The sequence below is a fragment of the Anabrus simplex genome, chromosome 5, assembly GCF_040414725.1.
Source record: "Anabrus simplex isolate iqAnaSimp1 chromosome 5, ASM4041472v1, whole genome shotgun sequence".
In the NCBI taxonomy this organism is placed as follows: Eukaryota; Metazoa; Arthropoda; class Insecta; order Orthoptera; family Tettigoniidae; genus Anabrus; species Anabrus simplex.
The window spans coordinates 209,595,828-209,621,548 of NC_090269.1; positions in this window are offsets into that span (position 1 = coordinate 209,595,828).

Genomic DNA, 25,721 nt, shown 5'->3' on the forward strand with positions numbered 1-25,721 from the left:
GAATCCCTCGCTGAGTCCGATGGAAAAACCAACCCTGCAGGGTAAACGGATTAAAAAAAGAAAGAATGAATGAAAGAAAGAAAGAAAGAAAGAAAGAAAGAAAGAAAGAAAGAAATAATAATAATAATAAGAATTTATATGCACGGTGTATTGTGGTGTTAAGAAGCAGAGAAAAATTATAATGGAATATAGGCCTACATAACAAATCCCACTGTGTCCGACTCATTGGCTGAATGGTCAGCGTACTGGCCTTCGGTTCAGAGGGTCCTGGGTTCGATTCCCGACCGGGTCGGGGATTTTAATCGCTTCTGATTAATTCCTCTGGCTCGGGGACTGGGTGTGTATTTCTCATCACATTCAGACAACATACTATACTACCAACCACCACATAACCACGCAATAGTGATGACAGCCCTCCGTACAAAGTTGGCGCAGGAAGGGCATCAGGCCGTAAAACCGGCCAAATCCACATGTACGACGCAGTTCGCACCCGTGACCTCACAGCTGTGGGAAAAGCGGTAGGAAAAGAAGAATAAGAAGAAAACCAAGAAGAATTCCCGCTGTCGGCAGCGCTATGCAGATCGTACAACGTTTACAAGAGAATTGCTACACATCTAGTTAGGCTATAACATACACTCGGAGAAATTATACAGGAGGATGGAGAAACTATTCTTTCTCAAGGGTAGTAGTGCAAAGAATATTTCAATTCTAGGAGAGGCCCGTGGATTTTGAATTTGTAATGATATTATAAAATTAGCCCGGATCCATTTCTGGTTAGACGTAGTGTTTACAGTGCACTGTGTCTTTTGGTATGGACTAGAACAAATATATTTCTTTCACTGATCTACCTCAGCCTCATCCTTGGCTTTGAGAGTATGAAATTGACTGACATATAAGCAATGCCAGCTGCTAGTAACATCATTCGTTGTGCAGTTATGCAGTTTTCAATGACGTGAAGGTGTCACTGATAGGGTCACTTGGTGTGTGAATTTCAGTCGGTTTGTAATAACATCTGGCTCAGTGAGGAAAACAAAGGAAAAACCTCAATCCTCATTTCTCCACTACGCCTCTTCAGTAAGGCAGCCGACGGTAGGGCTGTGAGGAATCCAACCCGCCATCGGGCTGAGTGAGGATACAACATACATTACAAGAAAGACTTCAACCTGTACAGAAGCGCGTAAACTTCATTACGAGCACCATGTAGGCCTACATGCTGGATAACTCTTACGAAAGGTTCATCACTCTAAGAGCTGTTATGACGGATATCACAGAGGAGGGTTGAGGGCACCACCGTGCTGTTGGTACAGCACACTTACGAGAGCTTCGCCACACCCGGAGTTGTGACATTCATCGCAGAAGAGATTTGAAGGCGGACTAAGGGACCGGGTATGGCTCCTTGGGGGCAGCACAGTGCAGATTGCTACATACAGCTTGTTTCAGCTCATTGGTGTGCCGGAGGAAACAAGCCAAGCGCACAGATCAATAGAATGTGGCAGCCAATGAGAAAGGCGCTCTTACACCACGTGATGGGTGTTCTGTCAGCTCTTCTTACCGCCCCCTCTTGGTGTCACAAACACATCGGTTACAACTTCCTCCAGACACTGCTCATCTCGAGGAATGAGTCTTATATGAGACTATGATCTACGGTGCGTCAATCCAGAATGGACTTCCTCGGGGCAATATCTACACAAGCAATCAGTTGATAGTAAAATTATTCTTATTTAATTAAAAAATTAGCTGTCATAACCGATAATCGCGTTTAAAACCCTCCCCCACAAGAGAGCCATTGACGTCTGTCTGAATAGTTATATTTAATTAACTGTTTACGTCTCTACCCGGCTTTCTCTATCATGCAACTTTACCCACAATAAGAACTGTATTTTACTTCATTTTCTTATTCTCCTTTATCTCCAGTACGTCTCACAAAGGGTATTCGGAGGCCACACGTTGTGATCCTAAAAGATGTCTTCCGGATACACTTATATTTTTTATTATTCCATTTTTTTGTATTTTATTCCCTTTCCTTCCTTTTATTTTACGTTAATAATAACAATAATAACAATAATAATAATAATAATAATAATAATAATAATAATAATAATAATAATAATAATAATAATAATAATAATAATAATAATAATAACTTAAGTTTTATTGTGCTTTGATTTCCTAAAATCTGTACAATTGCTTGAATAGTATTGTCACGAAAGTGTGCAAAATTAATAATAATAAAATAATAAGAAGACGAATAAGAATAATAATAATAAGGGCGATCCTAACTAATACCAAATCCAAAGTAAAATTTCAAGGATGTCTCTTTGAACCCTTTGAGATCAAGACAGGCGTTCGACAGGGAAATGAGCTGTCACCTCTTTCGTTCAACTGCGTACTTGAGAAGGTAATACAGGAGTGGCCAAAGACGTTGAAAGAAAGAAACCCTTACAAACCCTTAAGAATTGGGACAAAGAAAAACGGAGTGGAAATAGCTTACTTAGCGTTCGCTGATGATATAGCCCTGCTGACAGAAAAATCCGAAAGTGGAACAGAACAAATCAATGTGTTGAAGGAAGTAGCAGAACAAACAGGTTTACAAATTTCCTTTCAAAAACAGAAGTAATGTCGAACAAAAAAAAGATACGGCACAACTAAACACCCAGTATGGAACGATAAACCGTGTTAATGAATTTAAATACCGTGGCGAATGGATCCAGCAAAATGGACTTGGAGAAGAGGCTATAGCAGCATCAATCAAGAAAATGGAAGTCACTTTCCAAACCACCCGCAACATACACAACAAAAAGTACTTATCTCTGAACACAAACATTCGTCACTACAACACTGTCATCAAATCAGTATGGCTGTATGTATCTGAATGCCTTACCTGTTCGAGAAATGTTTGCTTGCGGATTTAGAGAGGAAGGAAAGAAGGAAAGATCCTACACACCGTACTTGGCCCAAACCACAAAAATGGCATCTACATTAGAAAATCCAGGTAAGAAGAGAAGATCAGGACAAAATGCGTAAAGGCAGAGTTCACTTCTACGGTTATATACGACGGATGATTGACTCTCGATGGACGAAACGTATCTTCGGTATACTTGACTCAAAACCAAAAACGGCAATAGCATGGTACGTTAATGTCAAGAAAGACCTTAAAGAACTGGGCATACAAGCAGACGATACACAAGACCGAAATCCTTTCAGAACAGCCTTTAAGACTTTTGGGACTTTCCAGGACGAAAAACGGGCAACTGGTGCGAAACGAACAGAATAACGTCGCGCTAAACACAGTGAGCTAATGAAGACGATGTGGATCAAGCGAAAAAGGAACAAATGCCAATATAAAGTGAGGCTTATCGTGGTCCCTAGTTGGCCGATTAGTGAAGTTGAATGAATGAATAGGGTCTAATAATGGCATGTGGTCTCCGGAATGGCCTGGTGCAAGTAATTCGAGTAGACGCCCTTTAGGTCACCGGCACGTGTATGAGGATGTGGCCCTACATTAGATGAATTCTAATGTTGAAGACAGCACAAAGACCCAGCCTCCGAGCCAACCAGTGGAAGTTAAAATTTCCAACCCGGCCGGAAATCGACCCCGGTACCGATTGGACCAAAGGCCAGCATGCTAAACATTTAATTTCTTTCCGAGGTGGTGCAGCTCTTTCCTTGCACGCCCCCAATGGAGGTGAGCTCCGTGTATGCCTACCATTTTCCATTCATACCAGCCCTCCTTTCATTCTTAAATTTCTGACAGCAGTCTATCGGGAATCGAACCCGGAACCGTTACGCTACCGAGGTGAACTTTATGTTCATTAGCTTCTTAAAATGGATTTTTCGTTAACGTTTTATCATCGATCCAAGCACATTTTTCTCCGTAAATACATAGAGTACGTAAATTATTAAACTCATCGTGCAAATACCATGGGTCTTATTTTCAATAGAAATACCAATACAGTAGGAATTTGCCATGCATTTTATTATTTCCTTACTTCACTATTCATTTAAATGTCTCTGAACTAAGCAAGTTTCATTTCAACCAATTATGAACAGTTCTAATGAATTTTTTTTCTTTTTTGCTAGTGGCTTTACGTCGCATCGACACAGGTAGGTCTTATGGCGACGACGTGATAGGAAAAGGCTACGAGATGGAAAGAAGTGGCCGTGGCCTTAATTAAGGTACAGCCCCAGCATTTACCTGGTGTGAAAATGGGAAACCACGGAAAACCATCTTCAGGGCTGCCGACAGTGGGATTCGAACCCACTCTATCCCGGAAGCAAGCTCACAGCAGCGCCCCCCCCCCCCTTAACCGCATTGACTACTCCCAGAGAAATCCGATCTAACAACGCAACTGGCATTGTACGGAATTAATTTTATTTTTATTTTTTACTATTGGTTTTACGTGGCACCGACACAGATAGGTCTTGTGACGACATAGGATAGGAAAGGCCTAGGAGTGGGAAGGAAGCGTCAGTGGCCTTAAACCCCAGCATTTGCCTGGTGTAAAAAAGAAAAAAACCATAGAGAACCATCTTCAGGGCTGCCGACAGTGGGATTCGAACCCACTCACTCCCGGATGCAAGCTCATAACTGCGTGACCCAAACCACACGGCCAACTCGCTCGGTTTGTACGGAATTAAAGAACAACAGATCTTATCCAGATTCGAGTTGGATATATATTTTGATATAGGCCCATGGCTAGAAAGTTGCCAAATTAATATGACCACCACACTCTTACCAGAATGGCAATGAATATTTATACTGTTACAGAATTAGCTACAGAGATCGAACAAATAGAGTGGCTGATTGGTCAGCACTCAGGTTTGCATGGATGATTCTAGGACCAAATACCAACGTAGATAGTTGGCACCTGCCAGTGTTTAATGCCAGAGATCCGCGGGAATACCTTTACAAGGGCGTTTAGAAACTATTCACTTACCACTTACTTTAGTGGTGGTGATATTTTCTTTAAGGGAATACACAACAAGGCGTCTATTCTCTTTCAACATTAAGCAGAAAGGAAAAAGACATGAATTCCTATTCTTCAAATAATGAGGGTATCCCGAAAAGAAAGGGAAGGATCAAGGGAGGTGTGAAAACGGAAGAGACCTACAGAAGTCATGATTTGTCTAGAAAAATGGTAAACTTAAGGACTGCCGACAATGGTGTTCAAATAAATCATCCTAAACAATAAAGAACTTCTTCCTAGGGCTAAATTCTGGCACTTGAAACCGTATAAAATAGAAGGAACGTTAAAATTACAGCAAAAGGTAAAGAGAATAAACTAGGATTGAAGGACGGCAGGGGAGAGAGAAAATTAAACATGGCGACTAGCTAGCTCCGATTACCTTAAAGAGTAGAGTGCTTATGAATAGCTTGGTTTCAGTAGGTCTATTGTTCGTTTTGATATCGCCATTACTACAAATGCTTCTGACACGAAAGGTTAACTATGAGGCATAATCGAAACAAAAAAGAAATATAAAACCACTTCCGTTGCAGGTAGTTTCAATTAAGCAGTATTCAAATACTCAAATCGGCTGATCGGCTGAAGATGAATGTCAGACGAAGGCATGCATTTATTATTATTATTATTATTATTATTATTATTATTATTATTATTATTATTATTATTATTTTCTGAAGCATACACCCTCATTCAGTAGTTCAATTAAGACTGCAAATTATGATTAAGCTAGGATATTTAGAATTTATCAGGGGTGAGTGCAACATGCGAACAGAATTGCCCCATGCATACCAATTGTGTAATATTCTTCAGCACGAAAATCAGTTACTGTCAATGACGCTTAAAGTAAGCTTGTAACTTTACAGTACAGTTGATATTGCATGAACAAGATGAGCTAACAATCCTGCAGACACGAACAACTGCGTTAAGAAACAATTCAATCATCTTGGTGGTGATGGCTGTGGTGATTCTTGTTTCAAAGGGAAGAACAACAATAGGCCTATAACTATTACTTCTTAAATCAAATCATTTGCCAGCCTCTTACCCGGAGGCTTTGAGTTCGTTCTTGGCAAATCCAGGGACTTCAATTCGGAAATGAAGGCTGGAATGGGGTTCAGCGTCCTGTGACCAACTGAAGAGCTGTCTAATACGAGAGGCACCGGATCCGGTCAACAAAGCCGAGCACAATGTGGCAGAGAATGACGTCACGCTGGCCACGTGTAACTCAAGTGTCTGTGTGTCACCTTGCTGGGCGGCAATCTTCTTGTCAGAGCAATACCCTTATTAGACTGTTGGTCTACAGGTTTAGTGAAATGTAATTCTAATAGTAAAAGAAAAGCGAAGGGATTCAACACTTCAAAAACTGAAAGTATTGGCTAATAAAAAGGAACTACAATAAGACCTCGAAGATTTTACTAATGGAGTCGAAAGAGAACAAATTTGGCAAAGAGATGTCAGATACGAGATGAAAACCGGGGTAAAGTAAGTGGAAGCCATGACAGACTCAGTTGGTGATACCGATATCGTCACGGTACACTGTCAAGTGGAAACTCCAAGAAGGACTATTCCCTTTAGTCATCACTTTCGACAAGCAGAAGATTTTGTGATTGTACTCCATTCCGCAGAGACAGGGGTTATTCTGTTCCTTTTAGGAAACCAAGTAAAACGAAGTATTTCTCCGTTTCTTCACTCTTGTTGCCTAGGAAGACAGTGCGTTTGCCAAACATCAAGCAAACAAGCAAGCAAGCATGTAGTTGAACACTCGAGAACTTTAGTATCTCGTGGACAGAACTATTAATTTCAGGCAAGAAATCAGTACAGCCCTCAGAACCATCTGCTTACACATTCTCTCTCATTGGTCACATCCATTAGACACGTATCACATGCACACATCTGAAGAGTGAAAGGGAGGTGGAGAGAGAGTGAAGTACGGGATATCTAGCATGAACAAAACACGCGAAGGGGGAAGGTACTTGCTTCCCGCCTGCCTGCACGTCTTCCTTGGATTAACAACGACGAGAGAGAGGAATGAGGGCAGTCCTTGAAGGCACTGTGTATATCAATTCATTGAGGGTCAAATTCTCCAGTTTCTTTGTAATTCTTGTGTGCAAAGGCTGACTGAAATGATAGCGGTCTCGACCATGACTTCATTATCTTCGCGCTCAACCAATCGTCAATATTGGCCCTATTAAATCAAAGTACTTTAATACCGATGCAGACACTGTCAAAAGAAGAATTAGCGTACTTTGCACTAAAATATACACGGATATCAAATTTGAACGCAAGAAATTAAGATGGAAGAAGGTAATTGTCTCATATAAAGATTTAGGGCCTAGCCTTTTATTGAAATATTATACCGTTCGTTTCCCTTGATATAATTATGAAAAATGGGGTAAAATGACGTATAAAAATACAAGACAGAAACAATGCTTACATTTAAAAGACATGTAAATGAAGAATATTATTCATAATCCAAAAAATATGGTATAGGTAATAATAAAAATAAGACATTTTCATAATATCGCAGTAAAATGTCTTAAAAGAAACAAAGGAGTGCATTTTGCAATAAGAATTTAAATAAATATAATGAACGCTTTCTGCACACGAAAATAATTGTATTTGTATAATCTTAGACAGTGCACTAGTTTTCCATAAAAATAATACTTTTCTAGCAATTAAATTATTGAACTAAACTAATTAGGGAAAAACGGAAAGAATGTTTCTTCATTACTTTGTTAATAGCAAGGGTGTTTGGAAAACCGATCCTATGGAGTTATTGTCAGCGCTGATCAAACAATTAAATGCCACACGTATTGGGGCGGGATTACATCATGCATCTTTTTTCACAAGTAAATTACAGTTAATTAATGGTTTTCCTTGATTAGGAGAAGCCAGTATATCCAGAATATTTACCATAGAAACATCTTAATCAGTTCCCGAGAAAATTGTGTTGGGAGTGATCTCTGAGTGCTTAACGGGACAGGCCACACGTCCTGGATGACGATCACATGTGACGTTGCCTTGGTTACTTCTCCTTCATCCTCAGGGTTGGCCAAAATATTCGCCCAAACGTTACCTGTTTCCTTTTCCACTCGGAATTCTTGTGATCGCGATTGTACATGACTTGATATCGTTATCATAGCGAGGGGACTTCCAGTTTTACATAGAATCCGAATCACAAGAAGATGAATTTCCATTTCTGAAATTCGTCGTGCATTTCCTGGGATACAAACAGAGGCCACAGTAGTGACAAGTCACTGCATTAACCACTAGTCTACCACAACCCAACCAGCTAAACATTGAACAAACCACTAGACATTAATATCTTAGAAAACATGCACCTCCGAGATTATGACAGGAACTATTATCGAAGATTATTAGTATGAAATTGGAACGATAAACCTGACATACCACAGAGAAACTGCCCTATCTTCGCCCCATAAAGGATAAATTCAATGCGAAATCACCGATAAATTCTGAGATGTAGCTTTAAATCGTCCGAGTCGAAAAGTGGAAGGAAAAAAGAGGAAATAAAATATATTTATTACAATCATTATTGAATATTAAGATTTTAAGACCACAATGTGTCAAGATTCGAACGGGACTGAAAAATTGAAAATCGAAATAAGTCAATGTGTAAAATTGTATTCTTGATATTTTTTAAAATTCTGAACACATTGTTACATCTTCGAGGTCATGAGTACGCAACCATTTTCCACCACTGGGACAGTAGATGTGCTCGAGTTGGGCTCTAGTAGCATGGAGCTTACCTCACGACACCGAGCAGCCTTAACGTTGAGACGTCAGCCTTCTGACGATTGACATAGGTGACATTGAACTTTTTGGAATTACGAAAAGCTGCTCCATTTTCTAGAATGAATTTTCAATAATGTTGAAGCCATTCATTATCTATATGTCACGACTGTTTACGAAAGAAAGACAGTTTTGCATTTCTTCGCACCGCAACATTCTCAAATGTTCACTACTTAATTTCTTTTTTTCCATGTAGCAAACGTGTAGAACCCACCGAGACTACTCTAGGACACCTCTCATGACGTGTGCTACCACACTGCAGTCCAGAACTCCAAACATTGCTGGCCACGTTGCACGACCAGAACTTCACTAACTGTTGTGCGCGTGAAACAAGGTCAGACTCATGTTGCTTGGAACACTGGTCCTTCCTCTTTAAAATGTCTAGCATTTATTTGATTTCAAAATTGTCATGCTTTTGCAACGCTCATTGGCTCAAGAACGGTTTGGAAACTATAGACAGCTGTGAGCTTGCATCCGGGAGATAGTGGGTTCGAATCCCACTCTCGGCAGCCCTGAAGATGGTTTTCCGTGGTTTCCCATTTTCACACCAGGCAAATGCTGGGGCTGTACCTTAACTAAGACACGGCCGCTTCCTTCCCACTCCTAGGCCTTCCCAATCCCATCGTCGCCATAAGATCTATCTGTATCGGTGCGACGTAAAGCAACTAGCAAAAAGCAAACTATAGACATACAGAGATGTTACGTACAGAACAAAAACAGCCACCCGGTAGCAACAAGCCTACAGCTTCAAATAGCCGACTGCATGGTTGTATGGTCAGTATCTTGGCCTTCGGTGCTCGGAGCCCCGGGCTTGATTCCTAGACGGGTCGGCGTATTTTACTTCTAAACGCTTAATTCGCTTGACTCGGGGCTGACTGTTGGTGCAGTCTCCAATACTCCTGCAACTCGTATATCGCACACAACACTATCTTTCACCGCACTAACGCGCAAATGTACACGCAGACACTGCCTACAATCCTCAGATGATCCCCCTTACAAGGGCTGCATCAGGCTAGCAATAGCCTCATGTGAACAAAATCGTCCGATGGTCTATCATTCAGCTACAGTAGCCTCGGTCATTCTTGCTACAATTTGCAAGGATCCGTACGGTGTCCGTTTTGCCATTTTTGTTCTGTATTTAACATCTCTTCAGTACTTCAATGAAAAGAAGAATATTCCTCGACGATCCATATATTCAATAAAACAAATAGCCTAATCTCACATAATTACATATACATTTTAAAAAATCAAATTGCGGGACATATTTCGCCTTGATTTAGGCATCTTCAGTCACACATCATTGTTTTAAGATTAAAATGACTAACTTATTTTCTTACTCTATTAACAATGTTCATTCCCTTATAAAAAGATTTTAAAGACTTGTGTTGCCCTTGTCTGAAAAACACAATACTAAAAATACAATACAAATTATAAAATCGTTTTTGTTAATCTACGTAATTGTGCCGGAGGTAAACCCGCCCCGTTCATTTAAATGAAGCGCCTTGGTGAATGCCATCTAAAATCTAAAACTCGCAACAACTAATACAAGAAGTCTTGACATTTCTCTGCAGATGTCTCTACTATAAACTTATGTTATGCCCTCTGGTGTGAAGATTGACAATTAAAATTGTAATTTTGTATTCTAAGGTTTCCTAAAATGAATTGATTAAATTATTCTTTGTTTTTGTTGTGTTAAAGTTTACAACACTTCTATCTCTTCCTGCCAACTTAAGATGTTGGCCAATAGAAAATTTCGTATATTTATTTTTCAGCCGATCAACATTGTCTGGTATTTATTTAATTACCCAATAAGAATTGGTGGTGTGTCGGGCCTTAGCCCAGAATTTTCCGGAACTTTTCCCTCGGATATAAAAGCTGGCTCATTTTTGGGGCCAGGTTGTCTTATTTATCGCTCCAGTCGAGTGTGTGTGTTTGCAAAGGAGGCGGGGGCGCGTCGTCCATCTTCGAGAAGTCCACCACCTCAAGGTAATGGCAGATCCAGTCTAAAACCTGATAGTCTTTGAAAGCTAGCTCGAGGGGAATGTTTACAATCTTTAATAATGCAACTTTAATTTTCTAATCTGTAAATTACAAACGTTAAATGTAAATTTCAAACAAGCCGAAGGAACTTACCCGAAATCATGGAATAGAGTGAGCTACCCTCTCGTGTTCCCTATCAACAAGATTTTGAGGTGATTATGATTTTGTAACTTTTCAGTTTGTAATCTTTGTAACTTAAATATTTTCTTCATCTAGTCACCTCAGTAGTATAGACTTAGCATCTATAACCTCGGGCCATCAGCCCAAATAAGGTTTCAACCTTGTCATTTCAATTTTCAAGGAGCGCAATTGTCCGCCTCTTCACCACTTTTTTTGGGCCAGTAACTTTAACCTGTTGTTTTTCACAAAGGCCTGGTAGAATGGGTACTCGATACCCTTCTTAAACTCTTTTCATTCTCTTCATGTAAAGATGTTAGACTGTTGGGCTTTTAAAAAAGTGTACACTGTTCTATTTAGAAAATTATAGGTTGTGCCTTTGATAGGCCTGGACATTTCTGGAAATAGGTTACTAAGTTGTAAATTTCATAGAGCAAGGATGCTCTTTCTATTAATGTAAAGGTTGAATGGTACCTCTGGAAGGCTGTAATGTTATAAGGTTCGGAGAGTAATCTCCTAGATAAAGTTTTAGAGCAAAGATGCTCTTACTAATGGTGTAAAAGAAATTGGGAGATCCGTCTCCTTGATTATTGATTGAATAGAGCAGTAGTGCTCAAGTAACCTTCACAAATTAGGAGCTTTAAGTTCAGATTGTTCATTGGCAATTTGTTGATTATTATGATTTTTCCAACATTGTACCTAAACTAACGAGGTAGTTCTATACCAAAATTGTTGCTTTCTTAGCAAAAAGTAAAATTTACAATTTGAAAAGAAACCAAAAGATAGCAGAGAAAGAAATGTAGCTCTAATTTTAAAGAAATTAATCTTCTGATTGTCTTATATCGACCCATTCATGCTCGCACCTTCTTTCACCTCTGTGATAAACACAAATACGGTAATAAGTGGTAGCAGAGCGTGGTTGAATCTGTATAAAGTCCCTTTTGACGGCTAATCATAGAAATCAACACCGAACTTTAAAAAATTTCTTGGTTGCTGGAATTTTTCAAATGTTGTTAGATTTTCTGTCACGATGTCTGGTCCTCGCGAAGTCCTTGCACCTGGGTACCTGCGCAAGGAGGATTTAATTTATGAACTTTTAATTAGGAAGGTCCAGTCTAGCGGCACGGTTGTTAAAGATATTTTAAACTTAAGGAATCTTTAGAATGTCTAGTTTTTATCCCGGTATTTGAGGACGATGATATTGATGAGGCTCTGTCCGCTATCACTGATAATACTATTTTCTTTGAAGTAAGTGATCCTTCTGCTAATTAACTTAAGAGAGTTCATGCTAGGCTAGACAATAATTATGTAAAAGTGTCTGGGAATATGTGCGCTGAAAAAGCTTTTTTATGAAGTTTTTAGTTTTAAAAGTTTATTATTTTAAAAACTTTTGAAAGTTTAAGGATCAATGAAGTAGAGCTGCTTTTTTGTATTTATTTGCTGTACGAAAGATGGGACTTCTCAAGGTTATCTCTTTAGACAAATTTGGAGCTTATTTCTTGTTGAAGAATGAAATGTGTGTGCATAGTGTTAAGTCCCCTTACTTCATCTCTTGTAACTAACTATTTTAGGTTATGTACGATGTCTTACTGCCTATTGCTGCTTGTCTTGTGTTCAGTATGTAGACCTAATATAATATTATGTAGCCCACTGAACATGACTTAATAATCTGGAAGTATATTTTCAATTCTCTCTTTCGCTGTTTGTTTTACGTCGCATCAGTACAGAAAAATCTTACGGTAATGTTGTGGTAAGGACAGAGCTAGGACTAGGAAGGCAGCGATCTTGAACTGAATTAAGGCATAGCCCCCGAATTTGCCTCCGTGAAAGTGGGAAAGAACAGAAAACCAACGTCAGGGCTGTCATAGACATACTGGGATTAAGACCTCGGCCATCACGCCACAGCGGCAATTACACCCAAACACAAGAACTTCATCACAGAATATAGTTACCATTCTGCAAAGAAGTTGAAGGTAAAGGCATTCAATAACCTTAACATTAAGTAAGGCAGTCAGGATCAGCAGCCAATGTAGTTGGGGATGTGTGGGAAACCATAGCGCGGGAGAAGTATAAGGGTGCAGACATTGTTAACCATGCGAACACTGTGTATCAGGGATACTGACTGGAGGGTGATGGGGGATTTAAATGAAACTATCGAACGGGTACGTAGGAAACTGGGAGTGAGATTTGTACGTCATAATGGGCAGGATATAGGGATCTGCGCCCAGATGGCTTACACTTGAACCTCAGGGCTACATATAAGTTTGGAGGTTGGTTTAGAAAGGTTATAAGGGGGTACCTTCAGGGAAGCGAGTTTACTAGGGAACGGTTATGAGAGTATAGAGCACTAGAAGTCAAGGATGACATAAAGTTGTTACTGTTAAACTGTATAGCCTAAATATTGTAAGGAAAAGAACAGAATGTAGTTGTATACGCAACAGCGACAGAAAATGATATTTTACTTTACGAGTTAGAAGTTCACGGTCGAGGAGCAGGAGAGAGCAGAATCTCAAAACAAGTAAAGTCAGCTTATCAGTTTAGTGGCTGTTGCTTACTCACACTACCGTGATTCATTCTCATTTAATATTGAAAATGAAAATCCACAGCCTGTTTCCAGTCATTCGTCCGGGCCGGGAATGGAATGAATGAAGACCCCATCTAGCGGAGAAGATAGGAATTTTGCCGCCTGCTGAAGCCTGTCGTACTCCTCTGGTGCAATGATTAATGGATTAAAATGAAATTAAATGATATTGGAGAGTGTTTCTGGAATGAAATATGACAGGGAAAACCGGAGAACCTGGAGAAAAACCTGCCCTGTTTCCGCATTGTCCAGCACAAATCTCACTTGGACTGACCGGGATTGCGGAACACAGCGGTGAGGGACCGGCGCGCTGCCTCCTGAGCCACGGAGGCACCTTATTTAATATTAACATAATTTATTTAATTGTAAATAATTTTGATTCGTCGCAACGCAAATCGTAGGCTACATGTTTGATCCATGCATTGACGTTTTCTTGTTTTGTTGTCCGTGTCTACATGGGGTTATGTTGCAATACGACATGAAAATTAATGCTATTTAAAACAGCGTACAGTCCACAAAGTACCAGAATTCTAAAATTGGTCCTCTAGTCCTGGTTTAAGGAAGGTAATACCAACTTTATGATAAACTGTGATATATGCTATAATTATCTATTGTAGATGGATTAACTAAGCATATGCATTAGTTACTATTGTGACGGCGACATATTACTAATTGAGCTGGGAATGCAGACACACCATTTCTGGTGTAGATGGGTACGAAACCACAGTGCTGCAATCAGGCGAAGAAACAATATTCAACAAGATTAAGTTTGGTGTTCCTTGATTCCTGATCTCTCTGACTCTGTTTAAAAACTTCTTTAACGTCGCACTAACATACCGAAGGTTTTCGCCGACGGAGGGATGCAAAAGGGCTAGGATTGGGAAGGTAACCACCATGGCCTTAAATAAATTAAAGTCCCCATAATTTGGTTAGTGTGATAATGGGAAACCATGGAAAACCATCTTCAGGGCTGCCGACGTTGAGATTCGAACCAACTAACTCTCAAATGCAAGCTCACAGCTGCGCGACCCTAATCGCACGGCCAAGTTGCTCGGTCTCTGACTATCAGTATTTACATTAAAGTGCAGTAGAATTCAATCAATTAGAGGCGATTTCTAATAAAAGTGAGGAATATAATTACAGTACGGTAAAGTGTCATTTTTCGTACTCTTTTAAGTACGAGAAGAAGACACGTCAATGTACGAATTAAATGGCATTTAATGTATGCATATTGATTATGCTAACCGAAGGCTGGTTTGAACCTCAGCATCCCTCCCATCAGATATCGTAGATGGCCTAGGATTCACCGAAGAAACATGCTAGGGAAATTAGGAGTTACGTAGTTTCCCGTTGCTTTCCTCACCAAGCCAGAAGTTACTGTAACAGATCAGTCCGCCAAGCGAACTAAAATTCACCCACCGTCTGACGCTATGAGTGACACTTTCACGCCATTCATGACAGAGACTGACAGATAAGGAATGATTTACTAACAACTTTCATACCTCATTCAATTTCATGTTCTCAAAGACAAGGATGAGACTGAGACAGGTCCATGAAAAAAAAAAAAAAAACATGTTCTAGCCCACACCACATATTGCGTTGTAAACACTAAGTCTCGTCAGCAAAGGCACGAGTAATTTAGGAATAGATATATATTTACCAGATAGCCTATTGTAATTGGGGAAGTATCATGGCTAAGACGTGATACTATGGATCCCGAAATTTTAGGGAAAATTCATTTTGTTGAAAGAAAAATTTAAGGAGGACAAACATGAAATTCTAGGAACAAGGTTCATCAATAGGTAATTTGACATTTCTGGTATATACAGACCTGGGAGGAGTGACGCGAACGACGACGGAGAATTATTATTCCATAAGATAATCGGCCATATGGGGAGCAACACTGGAAAGGTAATGTGAATGACAGAAAGCTTGACCAACAAATGATAAATAAGTTAATCTTAAAAGGTCAGCTGAATCAGAAAGTGTAATGGAACCAACTAGAGGGAAGAATACTGCCTGATCACATTTGCCTCCAAGAACTAATCTGGTACTCATTTCTGTTTTGGGCTTATTGAACCTGAAGCTGTGCTCATCTGCAGGAAAGGAAATTTCATTTCGACTTCCGGACGTGAAAACGAACCCGCATCCTTCCAGTTGAACCGAGCACGCTCTTACCACCTCAGATAGGCAGCTCCCTTTTTAGGTTGCTAAATCGTTGTTCAAATCTCCTTCAATAAAATAGTTTTAAAAGATGATAGCTATAAGAAAGCTTCTGGTTGATTGGGTCTAGATAGTAGGCCTATACTGGTAGACCTGTCATCTGGGATTATCACCGAAGCACCTCGATGCCCTCAGGAGACACTGTATCCCGTAGGTATTCGGGACACGTGTGTTCTGGTATGCAAACATGTCGCCCTCTGCCAATAGGTTCCTCACCTCTATTGATCGGTATTTAGATAGCCAGTGGTTTGAAACAACCCTGAGCAATTGCTTATGCCCGTCTATTTGACACCGAGTTTCTGGCGTACTTTCTTCTTTCTCGTGGGAGGATTAGATAATTATTACCTGTAGAATGCAATAGACATAGTATTTGGAAAAGTAGAGCACAAGAAATTATATAATTTTAAAGAGAAAATAAGTGTTTCTTAGCCGTACGTGATACATCTGGGCTTGATTCTCTTACTGGGAGACAGAGAAAATTCGAAACGACAGTCGTGTAGGACAGGCTGTTATTTTGAAATTCATACAAAATATAACTGTGAACCTGCGTTATTCCCGTGAGAACAGACCAGTTAACCACGTTAACAATGGGCAATAATAATATTCTACCGCTTTTTCCACACCTTAAGGGTTCACGAGTGCGAACTTTGTCGCACATGTAGATTTGGTCACGTTCTACGGCTGGATACCCGTCCTGACGCCAACCCTATGTGGAGGGTTATAAGCACTATTGCGTGTTTGTGTGGTGGTTGTTTGAATATAAAGAGGAGGGTGTTGGGACAAACATAAACAGCCAGTCCTCGAGCCAGAAGAATTAATCAGACGCGATTAAAATCCCCGACCCCGCCGGAAATCGAAACCCTTTGAACCGAAGGCCTCAACGCTGACCATTCAGCCAACGAGTCGGATATTAACAATAACAATAACAATAACAATAACAATAACAATAATAATAATAATAATAATAATACAACATTCATGACCATACGCCTATCCTTGAACATACAGTTATTTAATCCATAAGTTACAAGTTGTAGCCTGTTTTGTTCTGTCAAGCTACCGGGCGAGTTGGCCGTGCGGTTAGGGTCGCGCAGCTGTGAACTTGCATCGGGAGATAGTGGGTTCGAACCCCACTGTCGGCAGTCCTGAATATGGTTTTCCGCGGTTTCCCATTTTCACACCAAGTAAATGCTGGGACTGTACCTTAATCAAGGCCACGGCCGGTTCCTTCCCACTCCTAGCTCTTTTCTATCCCATCGTCGCCATAAGACCTGTCAGTGTCGGTCCGACGTAAAGCCACTAGCAGAAAAAGTTTTGTCGAGCTCTTAACGAATATTGGAATGCGTGTAATATTTTGATATTACCGGCTTGAGAATTAAAAAAACAATTTTGGAATTAAAATAGAAGAGAAATTTATATAAACTATACAAAATATTAAATCTGAAATGAGTTAAAATAAGTAAATATAAATAGTCTATTGTACAGGTTTCGTACCCTACTTGCTGGTTGAGAACATGGTGTTTGTAAACATGGCCAAGTGTCGTCCGATATAACACTTCACCGGCACCCTGCACTACCACTTAAAGTTTTATTACGATATGTCTTCCACGCTACTCCTACACTATCAGCCCGTCGAGGCCAACCGACACTCAGCTGTGTAACTGTGACTAATCCCTCCTAACCTTACCTTAGCCACGAGCTCATGCACGACGCGTCTTCACGTGTATTTTCACAAATTTAAGTATTAGATATTAATCTGGACACATACGGTTATCACCTTTAGAATGTAAACTAGCTCAGCCACTCGCATGCAAGCTTAGGATGGAATCGAAATGTAACACTTCCTTGTGAATATCTTTCGACAGATCTTTTATCAACTCGAACAAATGCATTAAATAAGGCGCGTTCATACTCGGGTTTAGAACTGTTCAAGATATAACATCAAACTTCAACAATTGTTTAGTGGACTTACAATGCCATCGCGTGATCTATAAAAATCTAATGTCTGAGCATTATCAACATATCCCACATTGAACTATGAATTTATTTTAAAAAGTCCAAAATTGAGATGGAAAGTATTCGTAGGGCGAGAAATAAAAGTCCTGGGAATCGGAAACGGTACGAGTTTGGCGCAGAACATGGAGGAATTTTGGAATGTTTCGAAGATAGTAACTGACCACAAAAATCTATTGATATTACAACAATAATAATAATAATAATAATAATAATAATAATAATAATAATAATAATAATAATAATTGTACCGGGAGATACACCTCATCCCCGAACATATGAATGAAGCGCCTTGAAGAATGTTATCTAACATACAAAACTTGAAACAACTAGTGCAAGAAGTTGATCAAAAGATGTCACTACTAAAGTGGTACAGGAATGTGTTATTTCATGGTTTCCTAGACTGACTGGATTTTTTTTTTTTTTTTTTGTGTATTATAGGTTGCAAAACTATTTCAAACAGTTTGGACTTTTCTCCATAGATGTCTCGATTAAAGAACTAATGTCAAGCACTCAGGTGCAAGGTGTCACAACTAGAAATTTAAATAAATTTATAGGTTTAATGAACTGAATTGACATTCCTTATTTTTGATACTTCAAGGGATGCAACAATTCTTACTCATCCCGCCAGCTTTGGGGTCTGGCCAATCATAAATTTTGTGTATTTATTTTTCAGCCAATCAAACGTACCTTGTACCAATTTTATCGTCCAATAAAAATGAGAGTATGTGTCCGGATTTAGTCCAGAGCCTTCTCGAACCTTCCTCTCGGCTATAAAAGCTGATGCCTTTTCGAGCCAACTTGTCTTGTTGACCGTCGTGTTACTGAGTCTGTGTGTTAAGAGAGGAGGCGGAGGCCTCATTCTTCGGCAGTCAGAACATCAGATAAGGTAATGGCCACCAGTTTATAACTCAGTAGTTATCTCCACAAGCCGACTGGAGGGGAAGGTTCCTATCTTTAACTATGTAACAGTCAATTTCCTAACATGTAAACTTCTCTTCCTTCTCATGTAAAAGTACAAGTAAGTCAAAGTCCTTAACTGAAAACCGGGGGTAGAGAGTGCGTTAAACTCTCGAGTTCCCTTTCAGTTACAGTAATCTTGACGTGACTATGATTTTATAACAGTTTTTGCTTGCAATTTGTAACTTAACCTTTCCATCTAGTCACCACAGTAGTGTGTATCGTCGGGCCACTAGCCCAAGTAAGGTTTTAATCTTTGATTTCAAGGACGTATGTTTCAGGCTCCATAAATTTTGATTTTTGGGGAAGTAACACTAACCTGTGCTTTTCCACAAAGCCCCAGTGGAATGGGTACTCAATACCCCTGTAATATTTCTTTCATGTAAACTTAAAAGACTACCAATATGGTCTTGTAAATTGCAAGTTGTGCTTAGAGAGGCTTGAAAGTGTATAAGTTATCGAGCAAAGACTCTCTCATCTGAATTGTAAAAGATTGTGGTTGCCTTGAGTAGGCTGTAAAGGTTTGAGAGCGTAGCCTCCTGGGTAGAGTTGTGGAGCATTGATGGCTCCTTTTATGTAATGTAATTGAGATTTGTGTAATAATGAGTGGTGCCTTTGGAAGGCCGTAACTTGTAACCGTTGGAGCAACGTGCTCTTCAAAATTGTGATTTAGAATTTTCTGTGAAACAAATTGGGAGATTCGCCTCCTTGCCTATCTACTAAACGCTACATTAGCCGTGTTGGGACCTTTGTAAATTATGAGCTTGAAGCTCAAAGTATAACTTACCAATCCTTGGTTTTTCTGATTTTCGATTTTGTACCAAACAGCTCTGTACCTGAAATCTTGTTCTTTCACCAAGTGAACAGTTCTGTTAAAAATTAATATCTGAAAAGAAACATAACTTTTTTAAGTTGTAAATTAATCTTTGACTGTCATAGATAGACCCATTCCCACCAGCATCTTCTTTCACCTCTGCGTTCCACAGAATACCCGGAACAACAACAACAACAGCAATAATAATAATAATAATAATAATAATAATAATAATACCGAGAGAGTACCGAGCTCGATAGATCCTGTCGCTTAAGTGCGGCCAGTATCCAGTATTCGGGAGATAGTAGGTTCGAATCCCACAGTCGGCAGCCCTGAAGATGGTTTTCCGCGATTTCCCATTTTCACACCAAGCAAATGCAGGGGTTGTGCCTTAATTAAGGCCACGGCCACTTCCTTCCCACTCATAGCCCTTCCCTATCTCATCGTCGCCATAAGACCTATCTGTGTCGGTGCGACGTAAAGCAACTAGCAAAAAAAAAACCGAGAGAGTTGACCAGGGAGTTAGGATCGCGCAGCTGTGAAATGGTTTTCCGTGGTCTCCCATTTTCACACCAGGTTATACCTTAATTAAGGCCGTGGTCGCTTCCTTCCCGCTCCCAGTCCTTTCCTATCCCGTCGTCGCCTTAAGACATGTCTGTGTCGGTGTGACTTAAAACAAATTGTAAAAAAAACAAAAATCTAACTTCACAACTATTGGTCAATCAATCGATCAACCAGGAATTCTGAGGCCAATACACTATCGAAGATAGGATATCAACTGAATCACTTGAGACACGCCGTGGCTTCGAACCTGAACTCTGCCAGTAATAAGACTGTGGAGGTCATTGTCAGGTCGGAACAGGTCAGCATGCGGGACCAGACGAAAGAGGCTCTCGCTTCCTTGAAACCTTCATTGCCTGCATTTCTTGCTACGCCAAGCGGAAAATTTGTCCCTGTTTGTCCCGGCACGAAACACATACCACACAACAAAAGCAATGAAATTAAAGAGCCTAAATAAGAACACATAACAATATACACGACTATGACTTGCGGATATGCGTAATTTAAAACAGAAAAAAGTAAAGCAAAATTGCCTCATGTCATTCGCTTTTTTTTTTTTTTTTCCCGTACGGTGAAATGCTTAGGCACAGGTGTGCTGCGCTGTGAGCCACAACAACATATAGCCAACGCTTATAAAATTAATTTAACAGGAGGGCTGGCTACTGTGCACTGTGATGAGGAAATATCTCAGTTTAATACTCTAACTTACAAGAAGAAGAGGCAGCGAGCTCGCCGAGAAAGGAAAAGGGCCAACTAACTCAAGAATTCTCTTCAAAAAAAATTCTCCAAGTAGAGAAAAAAAGAGAAGAGGAAAGAAAGCGACTGGTAAGAAATAGGCAAAAAGAAAGAGAAATGGCAGAAAGAAATTGCCTTCTTTTCGTTTTCCTTCCTTCCTGAGGGCTTCCTCTCTTGCTAGTGTACGCTAGTCGACCACCAAGGGAAATCATTCTGCTAAAGGTTAATGGAAGTGGGCGGACGGTACAGGGTGTAGAGTCCTGTTTGTTCTAAGGGCTGTGACAAGAGAGACTCAATACACAGTTACTTCCGATACTACAACCACTACTACAGTACTTATGCTATTTAAATTAGACACAGCGCGCATACATAATATAACCACATTATTAACAATAACGATTCGAGAAGTAGCTAACATTACCGAGTGAGTTGGCCGTGCGGTTAGGGGCGCGCAGCTGTGAGTTTGCATCCGGGAGATAGTGTTTTCGAACCCCACTGCCGGCAACCCAGAACATGGTTTTCCGTAGTTTCTCATTTTCACACCAGGCAAATGCTGGAGCTGTACCTTAATTAAGGCCACGGCCGCTTCCTTCTCATTCTTAGGCCTTTCCTATCCCATCGTCGCCATAAGACCTATATGTATCGGTGAGACAAAAAACAAAGATTTACAACTTTCTGTAGGCTATCCTGTACTCCTGTTACGGATCCCCTGATGAGGGAATGGAATATATCCATAGTATTCCACTCCTGTCGTAAGAGTTGCCTAAAAGGGCAACCCCAATGGACTCACAACGTGGAAGCATGAACTGGTGATTAAGGGCTTCTATCTGAGCGTAACATGGCTTCCGTGAACTTCTACCAGGCTTCTCACTGGCATCTTCCCTATCTGACCAAACTTCATCAACTCTTGTTCTCTTCCGACCGCAAAGATATCCGACCCCCTGTGGATCAGTGGTAGAGTGTCAGCCTCTGGTTCCCAAGATCATGGGTTCAAACACGACAGGATTAGTCGGATTTTGGGAGAGCGCAAAAAAATTCCATTCGATATTGCATATAGCACGATGTCGACACGTAAAATATTTCTCATGACACATTCGGAGTTTATCCGACAAAATTAACTGATACTCAGCCATAGGTCACCCAGGACAGTTTATTCTGCCATTTATTAAGCTTAAACTGACGCACGCAGGGCTGAGTGTCTCAGACGGTTAAGGTGCTAGCTTTCTGATCCCAAGTTGGCAAGTTCGATCCTGGCTGAGTTCACTGGTATTTGAAGGTGGTCAAATACATCAGCCCGATGTCGGTAGATTTGCCGGCACGTAAAAGAACTCCCCAGGGACAAAATTCAGGCACCTCAGCGTCTCCGAAAACCATAAGCAGTTAGTGGGACATAAAAATAATATTTAAAATTGACCCGCAGACAGCCTATATGACATCAAATTGAAACGTCTGCATTAATAGTGGAGGTGGTAGTACAGGGAGAGGCAGCGAAAAGTTAGCAGCACTTTAACCGGTGGTGCCGCGTAGGTGGACTGGGGAAATGTTTGCTTTGTTTCAAAAAGAAGTACACGCATGCACAGAAATGGTGTCCCCCACCTCCTCGCTTAACGCACTGTGCAGGTAGACAGCCCAATATAAGACTGTTGAGACTGAAATGGGCACAGTGGTGGATGTATAGCAATACACACACTGTGCCTTCAATACTATCTGTTCACTCCCTTCCCCTCCTTTTCAGTACTGGAGTGGCCTTCAACACTACCCCTTCTCTCTTACCTCCGATTCAGTACTGAAGTGGGGCACTGTTGATGGTTTATGTCGGAACACCATTTCTGTGCGTGCGTGTACAACTAAGCAACCATCTTCTATTAACACTAATCGAAGGAAACAATTGAAGGCGTACGACACTTAGAAAAATAAAGGTTTCAGCCAAAGGAAGAAAAGGGCCACGAAGGGCGTGAAAATGAAAGACTTCCTAGGCGTCGATATATAATCTAACACCGTCGGGATCAGAGAAGAACAAGAGTTGACCAAGGAAAGTAGGATAGGATAGATGAAAGTGAGGAGCCTGTCATAAGTTAGTTGAAGTAATGACAGGTCTCAGCTAGGGGCCCCGTAGTCTCCACCCCACGCTCCAAGTTAAGAGCCCCTGGGCTCGTTTTAGGGCCGGTACTATAATGAGTGCTTAAACTGAAGATGTAAACTGTACCTTGAGTTTAAACCGATGTTGATTCTTATAATGGCCGGCCTAAGTTAATTGAGGTGAAGAAGGAAATATACAATCTTGGTAGCAGTGACTTGCGAGAAAAGATGACTGTCGTAAACTTTTTGCAGTGACTTGCAAGGAAAGATGACTATCGATAATGTTTTGTTTACTTCTTGTAGGTAAAATGGCGGATAAAAGCAATAAACGTTGTCCTAATTTTACTTGTAAGGAAATAGAATTGCTTGTCCAATTAGTACAGAAACATTTACATAGTCCATTAAACAATGGGCTTATGAATTCCTCCGAAATCTTCCATTTTAATAAACTTACTACGGGAGGCAAAAAACTGCAATGCTGACTGAAGGGTTCCACAGCATGATTTCTGAAATAGAAGGAAGTTAATTTATTTTTTAAAATTTACACTTTTGACAGTCAAACAGTTCAAAAAGTCATTTGTACATTCTTACGTTTTCGTTGCATGTTTTATTCCAGCACCAGTTTGCTGAAATAGGGTTGTGGCAGTCTGTTTTGTAAGCCTAAACCTATTTAAAAACTATTTTTTATTCCATACATGAAAGTGACGTCCCCTTGCTCGGAAAACTCGTAGTGACCGTGGTCGTTCAATAATTTGAACCACTTCTTCGTCATCGCTTAGTATTTCTTCAAACACCTCAAAAATATCTTCGAGATCCATTCGTTGTGCCATGTTGTAAGGTTATGTATTCTTAAATTTCAGTTTAAACGGTAGATAAGTGGCAGTAAAATTAATCTCTAGTTAAACTTAAGATTGTTATAATACACGACTAACAGTTAAACCTAAGTTTAAACTGAACCAACAGTTTAAACCTGTATTATGTGTGTGTGCTAGGGGCTTTACGTCGCACCGACACAGATAGGTCTTATGGCGACGATTGAAACCTGTATTATAATACTGGCCCTCAGTCGCCTCTTACGACAGGCAGGGCATACCGTAAGTGTTATTTTACCGCCCCAGCTCACAGGGGGATGTTCTCGACTGCGAGGATTCAGTGCGCGGTCAGGCAGTGAAGCGAGCATGGTTAGCGGTAAGCGTACAAGTAGTACGATTTCGGTGGCCCCCTGGACGAGGCCTGATCCGGTGAGTGAAGTCACAGCGCGGTGCGGGCTGCTAGCTAAGATCGTGCCCGTAACCTTATTTGGCTAAGAGCGTGCTCTTAACCTTGCATGAACTAACGCTGGCTACACGTCCAGGGTTAACTTTACAGCCCTCGGATTAGACCCTGGGCTTAAGGACGTTAACATTACAGACCCAAGTTTGATAACAAAAAGTGCAAGGTGGACACAAATGCTAACGAGTTTATAGTCAAGAGTGCAAGTTTAACCTAACAGGTACGGATTTGAGTCCTAGCTTAATCTCACAGGCCTTGGATGCGACCCTAGGCTTATGGGCGTTAGCTTTACTGACCCAAACTTGATACCCAAGAATGCCAGGTTAACCTAACTGCCAACATGATTATGGACAAGTGTGCTAGTTTAACCTTACATGACTTTACGCTGGCTACACGTCGAGGCTTAACTGTACAGACCTCGAGTTCGACCCTGGGCTTAAGGGCCTAAGACATATGTTCGATGCCAAAAAGTGTACGCTTACCCTAACAGGTACGAAGTGTCTAAACTTAACCTCGCAGATCCCGGGTTCGACCGTAGGCCTAAGGGCGTTAACCTTACAGACCTAAGTTCGATGCCGAGGTTAACCGCATAACTGGAGCTGAACTTTGTCACAACAAGTCATAACGCAGTCACAATACATAACGTGAGTGGTAAAAGTATCTTGAAGTTGTGTATATTATTGCCTTCCAAAGAATTTAAAGTTTTGTGGACAGTAAAACCAGTAAAAGAATAGAAAACCTGAAAGTCGGGCAACATTGATCCAAACGATAACTCAGAGTTAACCCACACGATCCGAGGAAAATGTGACCTACAACAAGTAGAATTTCAGATTTACTTTTAATTCAATTTATTTATTTATTCTGAAAGAAGGAATAGAAGGAATGGTGAAAGGCAAACGAGGAAGAGGAAGGAAAAAATATCAAATGTTGGACAATATCCAAGGAAATAAATATTCGGACATGAAAAACTTGGCGCAGGACAGGCAACAGTGGAAGAGGTTCATCCCATGACAAGACCTGCCATAAGGCAGAACACCTAGATAGATAGATAGATAGATATCCGTCAGTCGACTATCCTATCGGATATTGGAACATCCCCCGAATAGTTCCTTAATCGAACCAATGTGACTATCAGTTGCTTTGGATGGGTTGCGAAATATTACTTGAAAGCATGGTGTTTATTAAAGTTAGCAGCAATTATCACAGTCAAAAATAAAATTCCACCATGTATTCTCATCTCGTGACACCCCTAAGATAGACTATAGATGAATCCCGATGCTGAAACATGCTTCACCCCAAACACATGTTCAGAATGAACCAACAACACTTGATCCGAGGGCATCTTACGTTCGTTACATCGTTCTGAAGGAACAAACTGTGAAATGCAGGGAAACATTAATTCATTATGCGTTTAGAATATACGCCAAACACTGAAGTTAAAAAAAGCTATAAACCTCTCGAAAAATATTCTTACTAAACCAACTTTCAGGTTATGAAACAGTTACGTCGTCAAATTCGTTAAAATACGAGTCCACAATATAAAACAAACAAC